The sequence below is a fragment of the Passer domesticus genome, chromosome 8 (assembly GCF_036417665.1).
Source record: "Passer domesticus isolate bPasDom1 chromosome 8, bPasDom1.hap1, whole genome shotgun sequence".
Lineage (NCBI taxonomy): Eukaryota > Metazoa > Chordata > Aves > Passeriformes > Passeridae > Passer > Passer domesticus.
The window spans coordinates 48,829,166-48,850,550 of NC_087481.1; the positions used below are offsets into that span (position 1 = coordinate 48,829,166).

Consider the following 21,385-nt stretch of genomic DNA (forward strand, 5'->3'; position numbering starts at 1 on the left):
CCATGCCCTGGTTGGAATAGGTGTCCAGCAGAGCAGCAGCTCATGGAGCCTCTGATTATTCTGAGTGGATATGTACAAACCCACTTGTGGCTCTGTGTCTGAGCTGCTCAGAGGTATTTGCACATAAAAGGGTGGTGCAGTCTGGGTGGCTGGTAAAAGAGCAGACACAGGTGGAGAAGGTAATGTGGGGAGGCACAGGATAACAACAGGTGAATTCTATTGGTGCAGATGAGTGTTTGAGTTTTGGCATTCCAAACAGTAGAATTATATTCATTAAGGCAAGAGAGGCCACAGAACAACAAGCAAGAAAACTGTAAGTTAAATACAAAGGTTGAGTTGGCTTATGTGCATTTGAAATGCTGCTCTAATTTGTATCTATAGGACAACAAGGATTAAATGGAGATAATCCCTTTACAATGGTGTAATTGGTACAGGTGAGTCAGTTAGCATCAGGATTGTGTAAGTGTAGAAATAATTGTTTAAGTAAGTCATGGCAAAGGGATTGAAGGAAATACTGGAGAGTAGAGCAAGACGTACTCATAGAAATGTTTATTCCCTGTTATAGCCACTTGGAAATATGTAAAGAACAAGTCAGAATAACATTGCACTGTCTTATTTGCACACTGAGTTCAGGAACACAGAGTCTCTGCACAAGAAAAAAAGAATTGGCTACATTTATATTAATAGAGTGAAAAAGAGCTTTGCTTTTCACTGTTCATCCAGCCTTGATTGTCCATGAAAGAAAGGACAGGTCTATGAATTTTGTGCATATAGCTAAGAAGCGTTATTGCAGTGCTCTGAAGTCTCCCATCTGTGAGGGGTCTGCAAGGGCAGGGGTGCTTTTCATGCTCCATTTTGAGGACTGTCATAGGAGGGACTTGCTATGCAGGAGACTTGGTTTTTGATCTCATTTGTTCTGTGTGTTTCTCAATCAGACATAAAAATCATTCTCCTTGAAATTACCCATCTGCTCTCTGTGATTCAGGACAAAGCTACTAAAAAATCAATACAGATCTTTCTTCTCTCCCTACTCATTACTGTGTACTTGAAAACTACAGTCAGCTCTGAGAGCAGATTTCTATTTGCATGTAAACACTTCCCTGAAATTCTTGCTGTAGCAAAGTAGGAAATGAGGAAGGGGGAAAATGCAAAAGTCTGAAAACAGTATGAATCCTGAGAACTTCAGGTCTGAAAGTGTTATAATTGAGTTGTTTGTGGCTCAGAGCTTTTCTCAGGAGCAATTTAACAGAATTAGACATTAGGTTTACATTAAATGCTCACTTTGAAACCATTATTTGGATGACTTATGTTATGACTTGTGGGTGGCTTCTTCATTCATTTGTTTCTTAAGCAAAATAAGTAAGGAATTTTTTCTTTATCCCACTTGAAAATATTCCTATTGGAAAACTAAGAACTTGATAGAAAAAGTGTAACATTTCTGAGCTTACTGAATTCCTCTGTTATGTTTTCCATGCCTTTCCATACATAAGTAAGGGTGCTTAGAAGAGGGGTAGAAGGAAACAGCTTGGTTGTAGTCCTCTTCTCCAACTTTTAAAAATATCCCAGTATTGTTTTGAGAAATCTGCAGACTAAGCACCTTCAGATGATTCAGCTGACAAATTTATTTCCGTTTTCAAACTTGTTACTATGAAAGGAAAAAATGCAATTTTCTGGTTGCAAACTTCTTTTAAGGACAACTGACTGTTGCTTGTTTTGTAACATTCGTATTTGCATTTGGGAACAATTGCTCCTGTCATCAGGTGTCTGGCACAACTGGAATAACAGGCTCCTTTCTGCCAGTTCCTTTTACTGATTTGGCAGAAAGAGCTGCTGCAAGTAGCTGCAGCAGGTCCTGCAGAAGCACAGGTCACATTTGTTTTCCTGCTCTTCCCTTCCAGCAAAATGGGCATCACAGGAATGAGTGCTGAGGAAGTGGTGTGGGGAGGTGACACCAGCTTCTTGATGGCACTGAATGAGTGCCCTGGGATTATCCTCTAATTGAGGCCTCTGGGTGGCGGAAGATGAGGTGGTGCAGGAACAGGAGCATGAAGGAGGAATGCAGGAGGTTTTGAAGGCTGATAATGCCTTCTGTGAAGCCCGGAGAACAAGCATAATAGGTTTTGACCAGACACCAGGGAAATAATATTTTAAAGCCAAGAAAACAGCTGGCTGGCCCAAGAAGGGTAATTAGCAAAGCTGAGCAAGAGCAAGCTGCACTAAGGCCCAGCTTGCATTGTGCTTTGACAGAGACTGGCTTAAATTTCTCCATTTCACTGTTTCTGTTCTCTCGTCTTGGCCCTATGCATTGTGGGGCTGGTTTGAGCTGCCAGATCTGAAAACAGTCTAGTTAGGACATTTCAGCACAGATAAATAAAATTCCCTACTTCCCCCTCCCATGACCCTTGCTGTGACATTTACAGCATTGAAGTAAATTGTTATTTTAAGCTGCTTCTGTACTTCCCTGGAACCCAGCAAGGGGAAGGAGCCTCTTTATGCTGGTAGCAGGGGAGTTAACTTTCCAGTAAAGCCACAGAGATTCAAATAAGTCCAAATTGTTATTAGTCACCTCAGGATCAGATCAGCCAGTGGCCATTTTGGGAATCCACAAGGGATTTTTTTTCCAACCCTCCCTCCACTCCAATGGTTAAGTCACAACCTGCTTGAGGCCGTGATGCCTGTGCACAGCCTGGGCTCAGCACTGGCTCCTCAGAGCCTGACACATAAACAAGAAATACAAGATTTCACTAATTCCTTACAGAAACTAGATTAGCCTATCCCTCTTCATAGCTACCAAATGCTTGAAAATATAGGGAAAAAACAAATAAAGGCTTTATTTACTAGTAATTTACATCCCAGAAAGAGCACTTAGCGGGCATGCAGAGAAACTGTGATACTTCTGGCTGGAGGTGAGATTCCCTATTACTGGATTTTTCTCTCTGTTTTTGCCATGGCCTCACCCTGGGGAACCTCTGAAGGCCCGGATTCTGCAAAAGGTGGAGAATCCTGTTAAATCAGCACTTGTGTAAAAGCCTGGCCCTGGGCATCATGCAGGACATCCAGCTGGTCTGCACTGCAGTCCAGTAGTGGACTGAGGGGTGTGTGGGGCTGTGCTGTTTCAAGCTGCTTTGAGTTAAACGGAGCTCTAGTAGAAACAGAACCCGTTTCCTCCCATCAAACCATGGTCCCACACTTGATCTCTGTGGCAGTGAACTCCTCAAATCTCCTGGAGCCAGGCTGTCATCTTGGCTGGTCTGCCCACGTATGTCCTTCACTTGCAAGTGGACAGCTGATAGAGGAGTTAACTACCTGCTCCTAATTTTCTCATATTAATAAATTCCTGCTTCCTCCCACATCAGTTTTTCCTTTGTCGTCATCACATTCCCCACTCACTGTCCAGCCTCGTCCCAGCCTTCTGTTTATCAATATTCTGCTATTATTAGCTGGCCCAGAAATGCATGTTATAGCCCTGGTGCCACTAGAGCTGCAGGGTGAATTTTTCTGTATTATTGACGTCCTTCTCTCTGCTGTGAAAATATCACCTTCCTATTCTCTGGTACTTTCAGTCTGCAGTGTTGGTAAGGCAGAGACATCTTTCATCCTGCTTTTGACCTGTCCCCTTTCCCTGCCATTAGGAGAGATGGTGATGGCTTAACAAAGAGTGGGTTCTCATACCTGGTTTGTGGTGTCTGGGGTAGATGGACTCAAAACTGGCTGAGCTGGCCAAGAGTTCACTAGCCCCAAAGCTGACAACTAGAAATAATTGTGTTTGTTCATGCAGGGCATCTTATGCTGACTGCCCTAGAAGTGGGCTAATCCCCCAGGGTTCAGGAATGTGGAGAAGAACTGAGAAACCTTTATTACTTTGTTGCTGAAGTGGGTATTTTCAGTAGTAGTTGTATTTCTTTTCTTATTAAAGGTACATGTAATACTGTAACCAGCTTCCTTGCTAGTGGTATTGAGGACAGCTGAGATCAGAATAATTTTTTTTAAGGAGAACATATGGTCACTTTTATGTTTGAGCATGGTTCCATTGCTGCTTCTGTTTCATCCACTTTACTGAATTTTGCTCTTGACTTCTCAAACACTTTGCTCTAGCAGTTCTAGAGCTGTTGTTTAGGCAGGTTAATTGTTAAAATCTGCCCTTCTAGACTTAACTAACTGGAAAAGTTTCTCTCATGCATGAGCTTGGCTGCTGGAAGCAGGGGCTAGAGGCTGAGATTTCACTGCCTTCACAGGCATTACCAACCTGGTTGTTTTGATTTTCTTTTCTCATGCTTTTCAAACCCTGTTCTGTTCTAAACTACACCTATGGGAAAAATATTTACACTTGGGGCTTTCCTCACTTAGGGGTGTTTTTCAGAGCTGGTCATATCTCTGGTAATACCTCTTCTTTAACTGAAAAGGAGAAATTTGCTTTTCAAATGAAAGGTCCACAGAATGTAGTTCCAGAAGAGGCTTGACAACCTTCACACGCTTTATAAAATGTTTCTCAGCAAGATATAAATCTTTCTTCCTTGTTGCTGTTAGACTCCTGCCACAGCCATATGGCACACAGGCACTTGGATCCGGTGTTAATCTGTTCTTCCCCATGCCAGCATTACTCTGGAGCAGCCCTGTGGCTGTGGGGACACAGGGTACCACGGCAGGGAAGGCTGAAGGAGGGAGCCAAGGAGGGGGCAGTCACTGCCTGCCTTACTCAGATATCTGCAATTTCAAGTGGCTGTTACCTGAACACAGCCTAGAGGTGTGTGGCTCTTGTCATAGTGCAGTGCATTTTAGCAGCTACGCATCACCAGACAGAAAATCTTTTTTCCTCCCCCAATCCTGGTCTTTGTCACCTTTTCCAATCATTTGCAACAGCTCCTCAAATGGTGCTCCTTGAGTGCTTTGAATGAGCTTGTTAAATTGTTATGCTAGAAAATATCTGCTCCTCCCTTTTTATAAATTTTATTTTATATCACTTTTTTTCTGAGCTTGCAGGGCTAGCAAGCTAGATCAGCTAGAGCATATGGCTGGGTACTGAGAGAGAAACAGGATCTGTTCTGTTTGGGCTCACCCCACACTGTGGGGCCCCACAGGACACTTGTCCCTATGCCTTGGATGTCAGGTGATGCTACTGCAAGTCTGTGGATCCTTGCATGAACCAAGCAACAACTGAGGTAAGTGTCCCACCGGGGTTTGGTTCTGCTTTGCAGATCCTCTCTGGCAGCAAGGAGCAAGTGTAGTGTGTGCTGCTGTCTGCTTCTCAGAGTCTGGGCCCCAGAGATCCCATGGAGTTACACTGGCCAGTGCTCTGCTCCTTGGAGACCTCAAGGATGCAGGCTGGCCAGTGCTCTGCTCTCCAAGAACCTGTTGACACTGCCTTTGGTCATGGTGAATAAGCACTGGCTGTGGCATTGGCACCTTTCCTGTAGACCTGTAAGATTCACAGTGGCACCAAATTAATGCCACTGTTCTCAGATGCTTGCACTCATCTCACCTCCCATCTGACATCCATTCCTGCAGCTCTCTGGGCACATGTGGCTTCTGCAGTCTTCTGGCCTATTTCTTTTTTCCTAGTGTAGCCTCAGGATGGGGAGCTGAGCACATTGTGCAGCTCTGTGAGACTCTGCTTGGTGCAGGATCCTCCAATCATGCATGACAGAAGTGGAAAGCTGTCACTTGATAGCTGCCTGGAGGAACAGGTCTTACTGAGCCAGCTGACCGTGCAGCTGGAAGAGGTTAAAAATTAGCCCCGCAATAATATATGTCAGTATTTGACTTTCTGCTGGTTTTGTAAGTAGTATCAGTGTCATTCCAAGCGACCTGAAGTGGGAAAGGGCAGGGGGAGAGGGAGGAATGGGGTGGAGATGGGCAGGAACTGGAAATATTTGTGGCTTATTATATCAAACAAAGAAAGCCTTTGATTTTTGTAAAGGGAGACATGCTTTGGTCCTGCTCTTCTGCATGTCTCTCTTGAGAGGGTTTTATGGATGTTTTCTTCCATTACACCAAAGATATACTTATCTACTTAATTTACAGTGCCAAGAATATTGATTCTTCTCTTTACCATTCATGCACTGAACTGTGTCCTCAAAGGACACAGACATGAAGAGAGGACTCTTTTGAACACCCCTGCCATGCAGGGACCAGGTGACTTCTCTTTATTTCAAAAACCCTTAACATAGTGAGGCATCTTAAGCAAAACCATCAGAGATGTGGCACAAAAATCAGTTCCCCCACCATGCTTCGATTTTACTCCACAGGTAACCTGGTCCCATCTCAAGCAGAGACCTGCCCCTGTTTCTGTGACCTTGATGATGCTGTGCTGACTGTGTGTGTCTGGTCACAGAGTCTCTGGTGCTCAGAGGCTGTGTGCTTATTTTGCAGCCACTTGGCTACCACACAAGAGCTACAAGAGGTGCATTGGAGAATCACCAGAATTTTAATTATTTTCATTGCATTTTGCTGTCTGCAGTCACAGGGTAAAAGAGGTACGGTCCAGTCTCAGGTTCTGCACTCTACAGCCAACCAGGTCATCTGGTCTGGACTAGGAGCACACTCCTGCCTGTCAGAAGTTTCTCTTCTGTGTATGGCAAGAGCCACTGATTTTAATTTGAGTCAGAACATGAGTTAACAATTCAGTGTAGAAATATCCCATGAGCAGCTTCTCAGGATGTCATCATAAGTCTACAGTTGTGGGAAACAGGGCAGTAAGACTTGAATTTCTGGTGTTAAAATTGGAGAGGAATGATATTGCAGGTTTGGTTTTGGGTTTTTGGGTTTTTTTTAATTCATCAAAAATAAGTCACCTTGAAGATCACCTTTTAAGAATTCTTTGGCTGTTCCTGACCAGATGATGTGTGAGAAGCAATACTGTTTTCTGTGAAAACAACTCTGTAAAGAAGAGGAGAGATATAAGTTCCTGTGCTGAAAGACCTGATTATGCTGGACCAACCACAAAATCTGTTACAGAGGTATTAATTGCTTGCACCATTTATGTAGTCACACATTACACCTGCTCTTTCCTGTGGGAGTCAAACACCAGTAGTGTTTTCCATCCCAAACTGGATGTGATGCCAAAATACCAGGAATCTGCAAGGAGCAGAACTGAGCTGTGTTAAACCAATGACTTAACATGACTTAAAGAGAAAAAAGCCACACAGGAAAACCAGATTATAAGATTTGCCACCATTCAAATAAAAAGTTATCCTTTCCTGTTGTTCCTTGAGCACTGGGCTTTCCAAGTTCACCATTCTTTCCTGGGACAAGTGACTCATGAACCTGATAGGAAAATGCACCTGTTTTTAGCCAGAGGTTAAAGCAGCTCTCCAGTTACCAGAGTAAACAAAGGATTTATTTCTGTCCTTAGCAATTACCCTGCAAAGTCCAGGAACACAGGAAGGCTGGCAGAAGCCATTAGGTTTGAGCCAAGTTTGCTGAAGTCAGTAGAAGGTTTGTGACATCCACAGTAAGATGCTCCTACATGCCAGTGGGATTTGGCCCATGTCTTTTGCTAGAGGGGAAATTGGAAAAAAAAGTTGTGATTGTGTCAGCAGCCAAGGATTCCAAGGAGCTGGAGGGTGTCTGCCATGGTGTGGGATACACATTCCCTTCTCTGGCCCAGAGCTGTCCATCTGTACTCTTGGCAAAAGAGCAGCTGTCAGTCACAGAGGCGTGATGGGTATTGACACATTTGAGACTGATCAGACACTGCAGTAATGGCAACCATGCAAGTGGCTAAAATATTTGGAAATCAGAGTGTTGGATGTATTGGCATCATGGAAGCTGAAAGGTTTTATGAGCCAGGAGTCACTTATTAATCCCAGCATGAGAAATGGGATCTGTTTGTTCTCCACTATGGAGATCACTGAAAAATGCAAATACAACATTAGCTTGTTTCAGGTCAGCACTCAATACAGTATAAAAACAAGATGGATTTTAGCCTTTATTTAACTGGATTTAATTACATGCATGAGCTTCAAAGTGCCTAAGGCCTAATGGATGGTGACCTAAGGTCTGATTAAAAAAGCAACAACACCCTAAGCCTTAAGCTTGTTTGTTAGACCATATGGCATGACTGGACCATGCAATGTTACAGGGAAACATGCTAGGAAGAAAGCACCCAGTGCATCCACAGCATTCGCAAAATTTCTACCTTCACTCAGAAGAATCTGAACACTGATCTTCCCTGCCCTCTGTACCAGCATGGCTCAGGAGCGTGGCTAGGATGGAAAGATGACAGTGTTTCCAATCACACTTTCCCGAAAAGTCTGCAGTGCCCTGAGAGAGAGCATGCTGACCCTTGGAAGTCAACCACTTTACTTCTCAGTTCGGGAGATCCACGTGGCTACGAAATTCCAAATAACCAAATTTCAGGATAGTATTAGCATGACAGATATTGTGACAATATCTATTTGTATTTCTGTGATTGATTTCAGCCTATTCTTGGGTCTGGATAAAGTACAAAATCTCTTTTTTCTTTGGATAGTACAACACAGCTTTGTGTCATCTCTGTAAAGGATACCAGCCCTTAGCAGCCTCCAGGAATCACCTCAGTGGGCCAACTGATGTCCACCTGCTTGGTCTCTGAACACCCAGCTCAGAAATGTCACATCCACATCCTCCTTGCCTGCTGAGTGCCACCCCTACACAGTGTGGCGAGGACACCTGATGGGTTGTGCTGGCTCTGTGCTCAGCAGGGTGGGATTTGCTGCCTGTTGTGTGCAGCACTGCACCCATCTGTGGCTGGAGCACGGTTCTGGGGTGCCGCCAATGCCTGACCATTTTCTGGCAAGGAGATCCAGTCCAGGGTCCATTGATGTTGTGTGCTGTGCTGAGATTCCAGCAGATGGTTTTGCTCTCCACACTCTCTTCATCCTTGAAGACCCTCATCAGACTTCTCCCTGGGAAGCTGGTAGTTCATAACCCTGAGGTGGGGAGTCTCTGGAATGCCAGGCTGTGTGCACTATGGCCCTTACCCTCAGTGACTTGCTCGGGTCTGCCTTCAGTGCCTCAGCCATGGGACCAGGGAAGGACCAGCACTAAAGGAATGGAGCAGGACATCCTGATCAAGTCACAGTAGCCTCAGTCCGGTCCTGTTGAAGCTGCCATGAAATTGCCCTATAAGTCTGATCTCCTTAAAGAGTAACTCAGCAGTCCAGAGGGAGAAGCTAAACAACAAAATTAATTTGATTTTCTACTATGTCCTCTCTCCCATGTGCTCCTATTCATCCATAGACCCCATTAATTCTCTGCCAGCTTCCTGCTTCTGGTTGAAAGTGTCCCATCATTCCATTTTATGCTTTTAGCAAGTTGCTTTTTATTTTCTTGTCCTTTATTGTTCTTTCATATCCACTTTGTCAGACTGTGTTCTTTGCATCTTCCTTAACTCCCTATCTTATAAAGAAATTATTTTTATATCTCAGAAGTGCTACATGGTTTAATCATATTGGCTTACATTTTCTTTCTGCTTTGAGGATTTTTTATTTGATGAGGAGTCTGCTGTATAGTGTCTCTAAACAATCTGATGCCATCTAAAAGTGTTTTACTAGTTTTAGCTACTGATTTAAATGAATTTCATCACTTCTATGTGATTTCCCTTTTTAAAGCCAAACATTTAGTTGATATTCAATCTATGTAGTTCTTCTGAGAACCTGAGCCACTTTTATCTTTATCTGGCATGAACTGTTCTGACATTTATACTGTTTAAACCTGGTATAATAGTATTTTACTAACTAGTTTTTTCTAGAAAGTTTCCCAGATACATAGATTGCCCACATACTTATTTGAATTCCAGCATTCCAGTTCATCATCTCTTGTTTTCAGATCACTGCCCTTTGTACCAAAATGGTTTTAAGAGTGGTTGAGGACTAGCAGCAAAATTTTGTGTGCTTTGTGTGTGTGTGTGCATGTGCACATTACTTAATTAGGGCTTCATTTACAGAGACCTGTTTTTTCTGTTTCTACTTATCTCCATTACCTTCTGTCCTATCCTTTTTCTTAAGAGAGGTTTGAGAGCTTCAACCAAACTGTGAAATCTTTCACCTTTCCCTTACCCTGTCTTTAATTTAAAACTCTTTTTTACTCAGACTCCATTAAGTCTCAGATCCTTTCTGTCTAATTTACATAGATGTAATTTTTTTCTACATACGCTTCACTTTTCTCTATAACTTTCCCCTTTTCTGATAAACCCAGCAATGCCTATAACAATAGCCTTGCAAACTTCAAACATTTATTTTGCATACATCGAACTATTTAATATCACTTATCGCTCATCTCCAGGTTTTGAAGTGCTCTCCCATTCTGCTCACTTGTGCTCTTCCCCTTGCCACAGTTAATAGCACAATCAGTCATGCTGGAAAGTTACACCCAAGCAGTATTAGGAAATGCTCCCTCCTGCCTTGTAAATCCCTGGTGCCACCAGCAGAGTGGAGGAGGAGGCAGAGGAGGAGGAGGTGGAGGGGGCGGCATTCCAAGCATATGGATTCTCAGGCAAGGGAAATGAAATGCTGCTTATCATGGTCACATTTACTCATGGTGAAATCTTTCCCACTGAACAACGGCTGGGATTCTCACCATTTGCTGTTCCAGTGGGAATTTCGTGCTCCTTGGAGAATTCACCCTCATGCTGCATTTTCACGGTACCGCTCAGGCGATGGAGCAGCCCCTTCCCCCCGGCCCAGCCCTGCGGTTCTCCCTGTCCCTCCTGGGTGCAGGCACAGGTACTCACCCGGCCCACGAACAGCAAGGATCAAAGTATCACACCAGCGTCTCTGCTGTTAAACTGAAGCTCCTCCACACCGTGTGAAGTGGGCTCTGCAGCACAGACAGGTTTGTGTTTACAGCATCCTCCTGTCCTTTCGATGCTTTCCTGCTGTAACGCACGGGACTGATCACAACTGGGATGCACTGTCTCATGAACACGACAAGCACAGGATGAGGGGCAGAGATGTGATACACGCTCAAGGAGAACAGGTGTGACACCTCTCCTGTTATCCCCTCTAGGTGCTTCCCAAGGCTCCCACCATGCCAGCTTCCCTCTGATCCCTGACCACAACGCTGTGCGTCAGACGTCACCCCAGAGCAGCACAGCTCTTTCCCAGGAGATAAGTGAGGGGTTTTTTTGACTACACAAGAGCTCTCCTGAGCTTTCCCATGCTGGGAGGGAAGGTGGGAGGGAGGAGATCCGGCTTCCTCCCTGTCCAAGCGCCAGCCCCGTGGGCCTGCCACAGCACTGCTGGGAATATCCAGGGGCATTATGCAATTTGCAGAGGCGGTTTTTCATGCAGCCTGGCAAGGCAGCGTCTGATAATGGCTCTCCCTTTGTTTGTAGCACACAATCGAGCTCATGATCTTCTCTCCAGTGCAGGCAGCCCACGGTGTTATGTCCTGTACTGCTGTGATGACGAGAACAGAGTTGTGCACAGGACAGGGAGCCCTGCAGCGCTTTCATCAGTGAATCACTGCTCCAAGTGCTCATTAGGCACAAATCATTAATTGTCTAAAAGGACTGGAATAATCTAGCTAGGCTCCCGGTGAAAGTGCAGTTTGTCTCTTTTTCAGGAGGCATGGGAAACCCTTCTTAAATCTGTTTTTAAACTTTGAATTTGGCTTCTGAGTAATGTCACTGATTTCATTTTTCAAAGGTCACGGGAGAATTCTCTTCTGCTATCTCCAAAGGGCATGACAAATGTTCCTGTAACAAAGTAATGAATTGTTCAACACAGTGCTCTTAGCAATTACCTTGCCATAAAGGTATTTGCAGCAGGTACAGTAAGATAAACCGGTTTGTTTTCTATTGTCTTTCAAAGAGGAAAAGATTGGGGTAAGGCTGTAGCCATTTGGTGGTGAGTTTGAGGAATAAATATCATTTTATGTATTTGCTGAATGTTTTAGTGGGTCTTAAAAGATCCTTTAATAGATTTAAAAGTCTATTTATAGACTATCCCTTTTAGAGGTTGGAAAATGTGTTCACTTCTGTATTCTATGTACCTATTTAAATTGCATCCAAATTTAAAGTTTTCCATAACATTAATTTAGCACCCTTTCTGAATGCTTCCTCTCATGTAGTCTTTATTTACAAGACCCTATGTTATTTTCCCCAGTATCATTCTGCCTCCTGCATGAGAGCTCTTTCACGTTTTGGACTCAAATTCCTTGGTAACACAGTGGGCAAAGGAGTCAGCCATGCAAGAAATTAGAAGCAAAGAGTACAGTATGTTACTGAATGCAAATCTGGGTTTGTTTGGCAGGAGGGAAGCCAACCCTGCATCACCAGCAGCAGCGTGCTGGCCTGTGGGTGAGAAGTGTCACTGCAAATCCGGTTATACAAGTGTGCGCCTGCCTCCCTGACCTCTCACACTTGGCAGTCTCTTCTCTGCATTTTTGTCTGAGAGGCTAACGTGGGAGTGAACAGTGGGAACAAAACTGCCCCTCCAGCCCCAGGCTGAGCCCAGTACATCCCAATGCACATGCACTGGCTGGTTGGCTGGGTGGGGGCAAACAGAGATTTCATAGCTCTGGCATGTGGGTAAGTAGAGTCCAGTGCAACCAGCCAAGTGTTTTTTCACCAGCCTGAAATAAAAATGAGACTAGGGAGATGCAGCCACGTTTGATGTAAAGGCTGTCTGTGGCTATGTCAAGGGCAGATGTTCACATCTACTTTTGCTGAAGAAGGGGAAGCAGTGTAACAGCTCTCTGGAGTGAGTATCCCAGGAGAACACCTATTTTCTTGGGGCTGGTGGCTGAGATGTAGCCCTTGGCTACATGCTGGATTTCCAGTTTCTGTTTGAAAGTCTGAGTGACCTTTACTGCTCCAGCAATGCCTGAGCAAACAGAGCTCCCCACCCTGAACTTTGGTTTACACTCAACTAGTAAAAACAAAGATACTGTAGTTAAAGCATTAAGAAATAGGTACAAAGAAGAAAAATGTCTGTAGCTCTGCAACCAAGTTCAGCTGTATATTCTCAGGTTAATGTACAGAGTCTATCCCCACAGGGCACTTTTTCTCCTACCTATTTCATGGTGTTGTGTCTGGGCTTTGCAATAACTGTCGTGTGGGGCAAACCATTATATCTTTGTATTACATACATTTGTGTCCAGCCTCAAAATGTTATTTCATTCCCTGAGGTGAATGCTCTTATCAGGAGAATGAAGTGTCCCAGTCCCCTGGTAATTATTCATTAGGTAAGACGTAATGTGTGTGCTGCCAGTGGATCCCACAGGAGAGGTCTGTGAGCCAAGCTTATGTCAGCTTTAGGGTAGGGATGTGTGAGTAACCGGAGAAAAACAACAAAACTAGAAGATGAGGAGCAGTTTGCCCAAAACTTAACCCAAAACCTTTTCATCTCAAGGGCAAACTTACCAGTCAGATCAGAAGACTGGGAAGACTCGATGTCAATTTGCACCCACATCTAGAACAAATCACAGAGCTGCACTGAGGCAAAGCAATGTTTGGGATCACAAACCCGTGACTGTTTGTTCTACCCATACTTCTTGAGGTCTGAAAAATGCTTTAACTTCTTGCCTTTTTTTATACACTTGTTCCTTATCTGACACCAAAATTCCTGTTTTCCTGTTCAGAAGACTGCCTCTGCAATATTTACTGCCTGAAAAAGAATTGTTTGCAGCCTTAGTTGCATGAGTTTTGCATGGTGAGTGTCTGTTAGTGAGCATAGGAACAAGCTAAGGAACAGCACACAGAACCACAGTGGACATTACACCAAAGAAATCAAGTAAGTGGGAAGATATTAATTGGATGGAAGTTAAGAGTGGGGGATTGATGAGACACAAATCTCAGACAAAATCCTGCTCCTCTGGGTGGACTCCCAGAAGAGAGACCTATGACTGGACTGGTTGATGCAGGAACTTGACATTGGTGGGATAGACTGGACTTCGAGGCTTATTTAAAGTTAGTCCAATACACTACAGGTGCTTGGCAGTTGTGGGGAGCAAACCTTTCCTTGCAGGCTCCAGCATGAGGTTGTAACAAAGGGAAGAGCACTAGTATTACTACAACTCGTGGGTCTCTGGACATTCTGCCTGTTTGGCTTTTCTTTTGTGCTATCTTCTGTTCTATCTGTCTGTTATTCACCCACAAAATTACATAATATATCACCAGCTAGAACTGCATCTGCCTGCTTAATGGATGGCTCATTATCTAGGGAGGGAAACAGAGAGGGCAAAAGCTTTTATGTGCCAATGGCACTGCTGAGATGTTCACGTGCTTTACAGGAGAAGGAAAGGGTGTAACACGTCTGTCCTAATTTATAGCCAGATGGCCTGAAAGAGTCAAGGTGTAATGAAGGTCAGCATGGCTGGAAGTGGGGTGGAGGCAGTGGAAGTTACTCTCTTGACATAAAAGCAATTAATTCTCCAACAAAGTCTCTCTCTCATGCAGCAGAACAGAGTGAGGCAGTCCTCTCTATATTTAAAAGTACTCCCACAGCTTTGATCTTTTCCATTTTCTGGAAATGTAAGCTTGCAAAGAGGGTCTGGCCTCATCTGGGATGATGTATTGGGCCATGTGGTGCTGGCCTTGCAGAGCAGCATGGGCATGCCTGCTGATCTCTGTCCTGCCTCATTCTGGAAAGATCTCCAAACATTCTGGTTACTGCAGTAAAGGCAACATGCTGCTGCACTGCCCAGGTACCCTGCCTGCCTGGAAATGCCAACACTTCTCATAACAATGGGGTTTGTCCACTGTCAGTCACACAGATGATATTTAGCTATGAATGAAAATGAAAAAGCAAATGAGAGGAAACACAGTCTCCTACCAAAACTCCATCTCCATGTACCTTAAAATGTGGAAGGATACAACTATATGAGATTGAAAGCAGCCCTTTAGCCCTGCATACTCCTCAGTGTCAGATATATCCCATTCCAATCAGTAGATTATGGCAATCAAATGTAGGTTTTTCTTTTCTTGATTGTTAAAATAAACACTTGTTTTGAGCTCAGGATAGAGCTGTGTTGGCACCAGGTATCAGACCCAGTTTCAGCAGAGCTTGTGGCAGATATGTACTGATTGAACCATATGGTGGGGGGGTTTTGTGCTGCCTGTGCTGGCAGGAGACCAGAATGCTGCTTTGGGTTCCCCCAGACATAAAAATCCATGAAGTTTTGCAGCTGTAGTTTCATTTCATTTCACTGTCTGGCTAACATTCTTCTCACTTGATTTTCTTTTATTTTCTCTATATGTTTCCCACACAGGAAAGTCAAAGATTCCAAGTTGCTTTTTGAACAAGTTTTAAGATTAACTTCTCCATTTATGGGAAGTGACCCTGGGTTTTGGTAATAAAATGTGCTGGGATTGTGGGTAGAGGGAAAAAGAAGATTTCTCAGTGGGGGTGAGTGCTGATGACTTTAACAAAGTCATGGTGTAATATGCTATTCTGCTGACTTTTGCCTTGCTTAATTACCTTCTGAATCCCAATAACCTGAACGGTGCCTCACCAGCTCATTTTGTCCCCTGGGTTTGCTCTCCCCAGCAAATAGGTGCTTTCCCTGCAGTGTCTAGAGGCTCTTTGTTGCTGTTCTGATACATCAAATGTGTTTGTTTTGCACATTGATGTTTGTGTTTTCCTGCATTGCTTGTGTTTCCAATTCCTTGGAGTACTGAGGATGCTGCTGAATTGCCAGAATCATGGTAGGATGCTGACTTGAGATTACTGTCAATGGCCTCATTACGTTAACAAAGGATATTTTAAGAAATACAAAAGATGTGGCATTTACTTTCTCGGGAGAGGGAGGCGGGTGAGAGAGGGAGACCGAGAGAAAGAACGTGTGTGTATGAATGGATTTACACTGCAAATCCCCCCACTCTTCAGCTGGAAACGACCACCAGCCTCTCTCCACATTGTAGTCAGACTAACGATGGCTTCTGATTTGTGTTTTGCGGCTGCTCTCGGTGTGCTTGGCTCACCCGTGCGTGCAAGGCAATTACTCTTCCTCCTGAAGAGCTCCTCTTCTCTGTCGTGGCACATCTGAAACAGGCACAGCCTTCACAGGCACAGCAGTGGGACTTGCAGCATCGCTGCACCTTTGTGCAGCTGCAAGTCAGAGCTGCTGTGGTCTCATTCCCTTGTTGTGGCTGGAAAATTAGTCACATTGGGAAACTGAGCTGGAAGAGAAGTAATGCTGTGAGGAAAAAAGTCATTAATTCCCTGTCCACCGCCCTCTGGAGGAACACAGCCAGGTGCGGCCAGGGCTAGGGAGGAGTTGGCACTTCAGTCCGCTCTTCTCCTTCCAGAAATTCTTGAGGAAGAATATCAAAGAGGAGGATATTGACTGCAAATCTTCTGTCTTTAATGAAATGAAGACTTGTGCACAGCCCGTATCTCTGAATCAAAGGGAGCAAGCTCTCTCCCTTCCTCCCTGTTGTCAGGCCATCAGAGGGTAGTTGGCATATTCCTAATTAAAGGAAGTGTGGTCCTTCCCTTAAGCTGGTCTGCTCGGTGGCAGTTTTGTAAACACAGATCAGTAAGGTGTCGCAAATCCTATCCTATTACCAGTGTTCAACAGCAAATGAAACACCCTCAAGCTTAGCATATTATCATTTCATGAATTTACAATTAAGGATCTAGATAAGATTAATTACTTCCAAGGTGACTCTTTACAATTGTCTCTTTATAATGGAGTTTGTAACCGACCCACTGTGGCTTTGTCACCAGGAGAAATCACAGACAATTTAACAGTTGGATAGAAAAGTTTATTTAACAGGCCTTTTTCTCTTTCCTTTATAGTTCCCTTAAGAGAAAAAAAAAAATCCCTAGCAAAAAGCACATCCAACTGATAGTGAACGTGAAAAAAAACTGTCTACAACTGCAGTATTCACTTTATTTCTGTTGCACCAAGTAAAAATATTTTAGGCATCATGTTCTTCCAAAGCCTCTGAGTCGATGAAATGTAGCAATATTGCAACAGAAAAGATCTGTACATGCTGGATAGAGTGACCAGATCTCAGATCTTTTTTTTCCATACAAAATGCTGAGACAAGAGGAAGAAAAGAGACTGTGAATTCTACCACACTCTATTTAATTATTTTATTCTAAAATTCTATTTAGTTATTTGTTAATCTGCCTTATGCCCTGATGAAAGGGACCAACCTGGGTCCAACAAATTTCTGGCCCAGCTGATGGGAAGACTGTAAAACAAAACACAGCATGCCACAAGGAACAGGATACAGATGGGTGGGATTTCCCTAGAGGAGATGCCACTGCCTGAGAAAGAGCCTTGTTACTCCTGCTCAGGCAAAATGCTGATGTCAGTGTGAGAAGGAGACAGACTCTCTGGTCTGCTATGGGCTGTATACCTCAACCACAGCTTGACCAGAAAGGCTACATTAATTCTGTGGCTGTTCCTGGCCTTCCAATATACATATCTTTAGATGTACATGCTAAATTTTTCCCACATGAGACAATAGTTTATTTTTTCTTTCCCAAGTAGCATTGAAGCTGATTAATAATCACTATGCTTGGTGGTCAAAGTTCAAGCAACAAAAGCCCTTAGCTACACCCTTCAAAACCAACAAAAGCTGAGATTTCAGGATGGTTGTTTTTGATAGGTGGCCTGTTCTGAATTTTGAGGCTTCTTATTGCCCACATTTGTCAGTCTGTGAAGTAGAAACCTGTGCTTTTACTTTTGGTATTAACTCCTGAGGGTCTCAGCTCTTGGTCAAACTCTGGAGAAAATGGGCTTCCTGGAAGACACCTTATATCACAAGATCTGTGGTAGAAGCCTCATTTAAGCTTCTGAATTGTAATGCAAAAGCCCACAGGAGTTAGGTGGGAATTGTGCAACTGCCTCAAAATCCTTTCCCATTTTCTAATGAGCTCTTGTCTGCTCCCTAGTTACAAGATCACAAAGCAGTTCACATTTCTGAAATATCAGCAAATCCTCCTCCGCAAAACTGAAATGTTTTGAATATTAAAACAAGGGTGAGATTTTTCAAGTTTGTCTGGGGGACAATGACTTGGCCCCACTATGATGAGAAGAGACTCTACTGCTACAGTGGCTGGGCAGGTCTGCTGGGGACATCATAACTGGGACTTGTCAGTCTCTCACAGGCTGAGAAGGGGCAGCAGCAGAATATTTGTGCTGTGAATGCTGGCCATGAACATGGGGAAATCAGAGAGCTCCTGAGCTGATCTTCTGTGGGTGCCTGACGGCAGCTTGTTCAACTGTAAGTCAGTCGCTGTAGATAGCAGCTCTGCCTGAGAAACATCTGTAGGATGGGTCCATAACTGGGTTTCATAATGCATTGGCAGTATTTTTTTACTGCATTTTACCAGAACACTTGCACTTCATCATTCCCATGGCATGAGGTGTTTATCTCTGGATGAGGATTAGCACAGCACTGTACCATGGTCTAGCATAGCTGAGTAAATGGGTTAGTGTAATCCTCCTGAGGACTGCTGTCCTGAAGGGATTCCTAGGAAGACTTCATGCTTGTACCAGGCTTTTAGATGATTTTAAATGAGATTTTTGAGGAGGCTTTGTGGCATTTTATGTGATGCAGTCTGTCTCTAAGACATCTGGGCAGTAGCTGGGTCAGCAAAGATCATTGCAGAGCTTAAAGACAATTAGTATTGTTGCATGAAGAAAACATTATGAGACAGCAGATGATCAAAGTATGACTGACAAATGTCAGTCCCCAGTATAGAATTCAAGCAGGGTCCTGCCTGGACTGTTGTGTTTGTTGTTGATGTCTGGCACTTATTTGATATTGCTCCTCAACCCACTCTTGTTTTGCATCAAAGCACTTGCAGAACAGCAAATCTTGTGCAGCACTGCTCTTCAGTAGGGAGGTAAGCATGCTGCCATGGCACTGTCCAGACACTTAGAAATCTGTAGCCTAGTGTTTAGAAGAAAGAGCAAACTGGACTTCCTCAAAGCCATAGTAATTTGTACCCTACAACTTCTTTTTGCTATTAACTACTTGGTGAAATTCTCTGTTCTGAGTTATGTAGGAAATTTGGTCCTAGTTCATGCATCTCAAGCACAGAAGAGACCTTTGAATTAAATTTACTAAACAATGTTTTACAGCAGGAAAAGAAAGCAAGCGGTACCACTGTCTTAGAGGGACATTTCTAGACTAAGAAGGTCCTACACGATAACCACACAGAAATTACAGTAGCTGCCCCAAAATGGACTCAAAGAAGACAATGGGAACTTCTCCCAGGAGTGAGAGTGGGAACAGGGACAAGCAGGGACGGGAGGAGGAAGAGCATTTCACGGTTTTGGCCGCAGCAACTCCATCATGACGTGTCATTTCACCCTCTGTTGTTCCATTGGGGTTGAAAATAGCCCTGCTAAAATAAAACAGGCTGTGGTTTGGGCTTGGGTGGTTTTCAGTGTGCACGAACGTGGATCGGCTCCAAAGCACAGTTCCACCACTTCTTGCGCTGGTCGCAGCAGAGGAAGTGATTTTGGGATGCGGAAAGCAAAGAGGGGGGAGTGAGACAGCAAGAGGGGGATACTGAGCTGAAGGGAAAGGGAGTGGGATTTCTCAGCCTCGATCGGTGTGCGGTGCCTTCAGCCTTGTTGTGCAGACCCCTGTCCAGCCGCGCTCAGCCCCACCCGGCTGCGGCCGTGCGCGGTCCCTGCAGGTCCGGCCCGCGGGGCCCGGCCCGCAGCAGCCCCGTCTGACCGGCCAAGGCCGCTGATGTGACATGGGCCGCGAACCAACGTGAGACTTCCTCTGGAAACAGAGGTGGTCGCCTCCTCCTCCACCTCCAGTGACAATTGCCGTGACCCGAGCCAGGCTCGTACAGAAGAGGCCTGACCTTTGGGACCATTGGTAGCATCTCCTGCAGCCAGTTAAGCTGAGACTCTGGAGGTTGCACTTCAGTCAATTTTAAGCTGCAAGGCTTGAGAGGAAACAGTGACTGAGGTATTAAACTTTATACCTTACAGACGGTCAGACTTAGTCCACTGACCTTCAACAGTGATGTGGGAGCAAGTTCAGTTTCCATTTCACTGCTAGTTGCTAAAATGAAATATCCCCATAATGTTTCTATCACAACCCTTATTGAAATTCAGGCTTTGATGCAACTGAACTTGGAAGAAATTTCACCCTGCTTGTACTATAGTTTATTTCAGTATTAAAAGTAATTTTAATTTCTTAATGATGATTCCTGTTACTGCTCCCAGCCCATGCTCCTTTATACATCACTGCAATGTCTAAACATGGCTGGTTTTGCCTCATGCCTATAAAAGAGGGAAGCCCCTTTCACCCCATAGCTTGGGAAATGGAGGCACAGACCAGCTACTTTCAAAGCTGGGCATGCCCCATCCCTAGCATGGATGCGCCATCCCTGGAATTACTCAAGGCCAGGTTGGATGGGGGTCTTTGAGCAGCCTAATCTAGTGAAAGGTGTCCCTGACCGTGGCAGGAGACTTGGAATTAGAGAATCTTTATGGTCCCTTTCAATCCAAACCATTCTAATATTCTGTGATGATTAACTAGAGCCCTGGGTTTAGATCCTTTCTTGGCAGTTGACAACCACCTCACATGTGTGCCTTTTGGTTTTTAATCTGGTCTTAAGTGACTACCTATGGTTTAAGGTACCAGACTCTCTGAGTTTATCTAAGCACCTAGGATCCCAGGCAGTTTTGAGTAACTTATGGACATTTTGGACATAGCATTAGGTACCTTTTTGTGTTCTAGGAGGAAAAATTGAGGTCAGAAAACAGACTTTCTCAGGGAGCAGGGGAGAGAACCTGAGCTCCAACCTGTCTGAGAGCATATGCTTGAAAGAATGGCTGCTTAGGTACAGTGAAAACTTTATTCTTCTCTTCCTGCAAGTGTAAACTTCTTGGAGTTCATAAATGTTGGGCAGGAAAGACATCTCATTTAGTATACCAACTCTGGGTATGGAGAAAAAATGTCAGGACCAGAATTGAATGTGTGAATCTGGGGAGAGAATCCCATTTGTGTAGTGGAGCAGGAGCTTGATTTTGGTTATGATTTCTCCCCACTAGCTGATCCAGATAATTACATGACATATCAAATCAAGTAAGCCTGCTTTGTGTAATATGTAAATTCATTTACAACCATCTCTTATAGCAAAAAAATATATACACTGTGTGTCCTCTGTTAACTGTATTTTTTAAGAGTTCAATCAGCAAGCTTTTAATTAGCTGGTACCTTAACAGCCTCAGAGAAGGCTGTGCCTGCTTTTCTTCTCCCAGCCCATGTACCCTGCTCCTGGAAAGTGCTGAGCTCTTGTATCTTGAGCATGAAACAAGAATGTAAGGTGAAAAAGTATAATGTCAATCAAGTTCCACTTTCCCACAAACAGGCATCTTAAGTTATGAAGACAAACCCCCAGGGAAGAGAGGATGCCAAGAGAGAGGGGCAACAGGTGGAGCAAACGTGGAACACATCTTGGCAAATCCATTT

General features: G+C 44.2%; 2 long non-coding RNA genes across 2 annotated transcripts in view; both read left to right on the forward strand.

The window, feature by feature from the left end:
* The window catches only part of LOC135306793 (uncharacterized), a 101,649-nt gene that overhangs the window by 49,769 nt on the left and 30,495 nt on the right, over nucleotides 1–21,385 (forward strand). The gene's annotated exons all lie outside the window — the stretch shown is intronic.
* LOC135305885 (uncharacterized) lies at nucleotides 314–8,588 on the forward strand. Its single transcript, XR_010366874.1, has 3 exons — nucleotides 314–434; nucleotides 4,981–5,159; nucleotides 6,246–8,588. It is a non-coding gene; the product is annotated as an uncharacterized LOC135305885 (long non-coding RNA).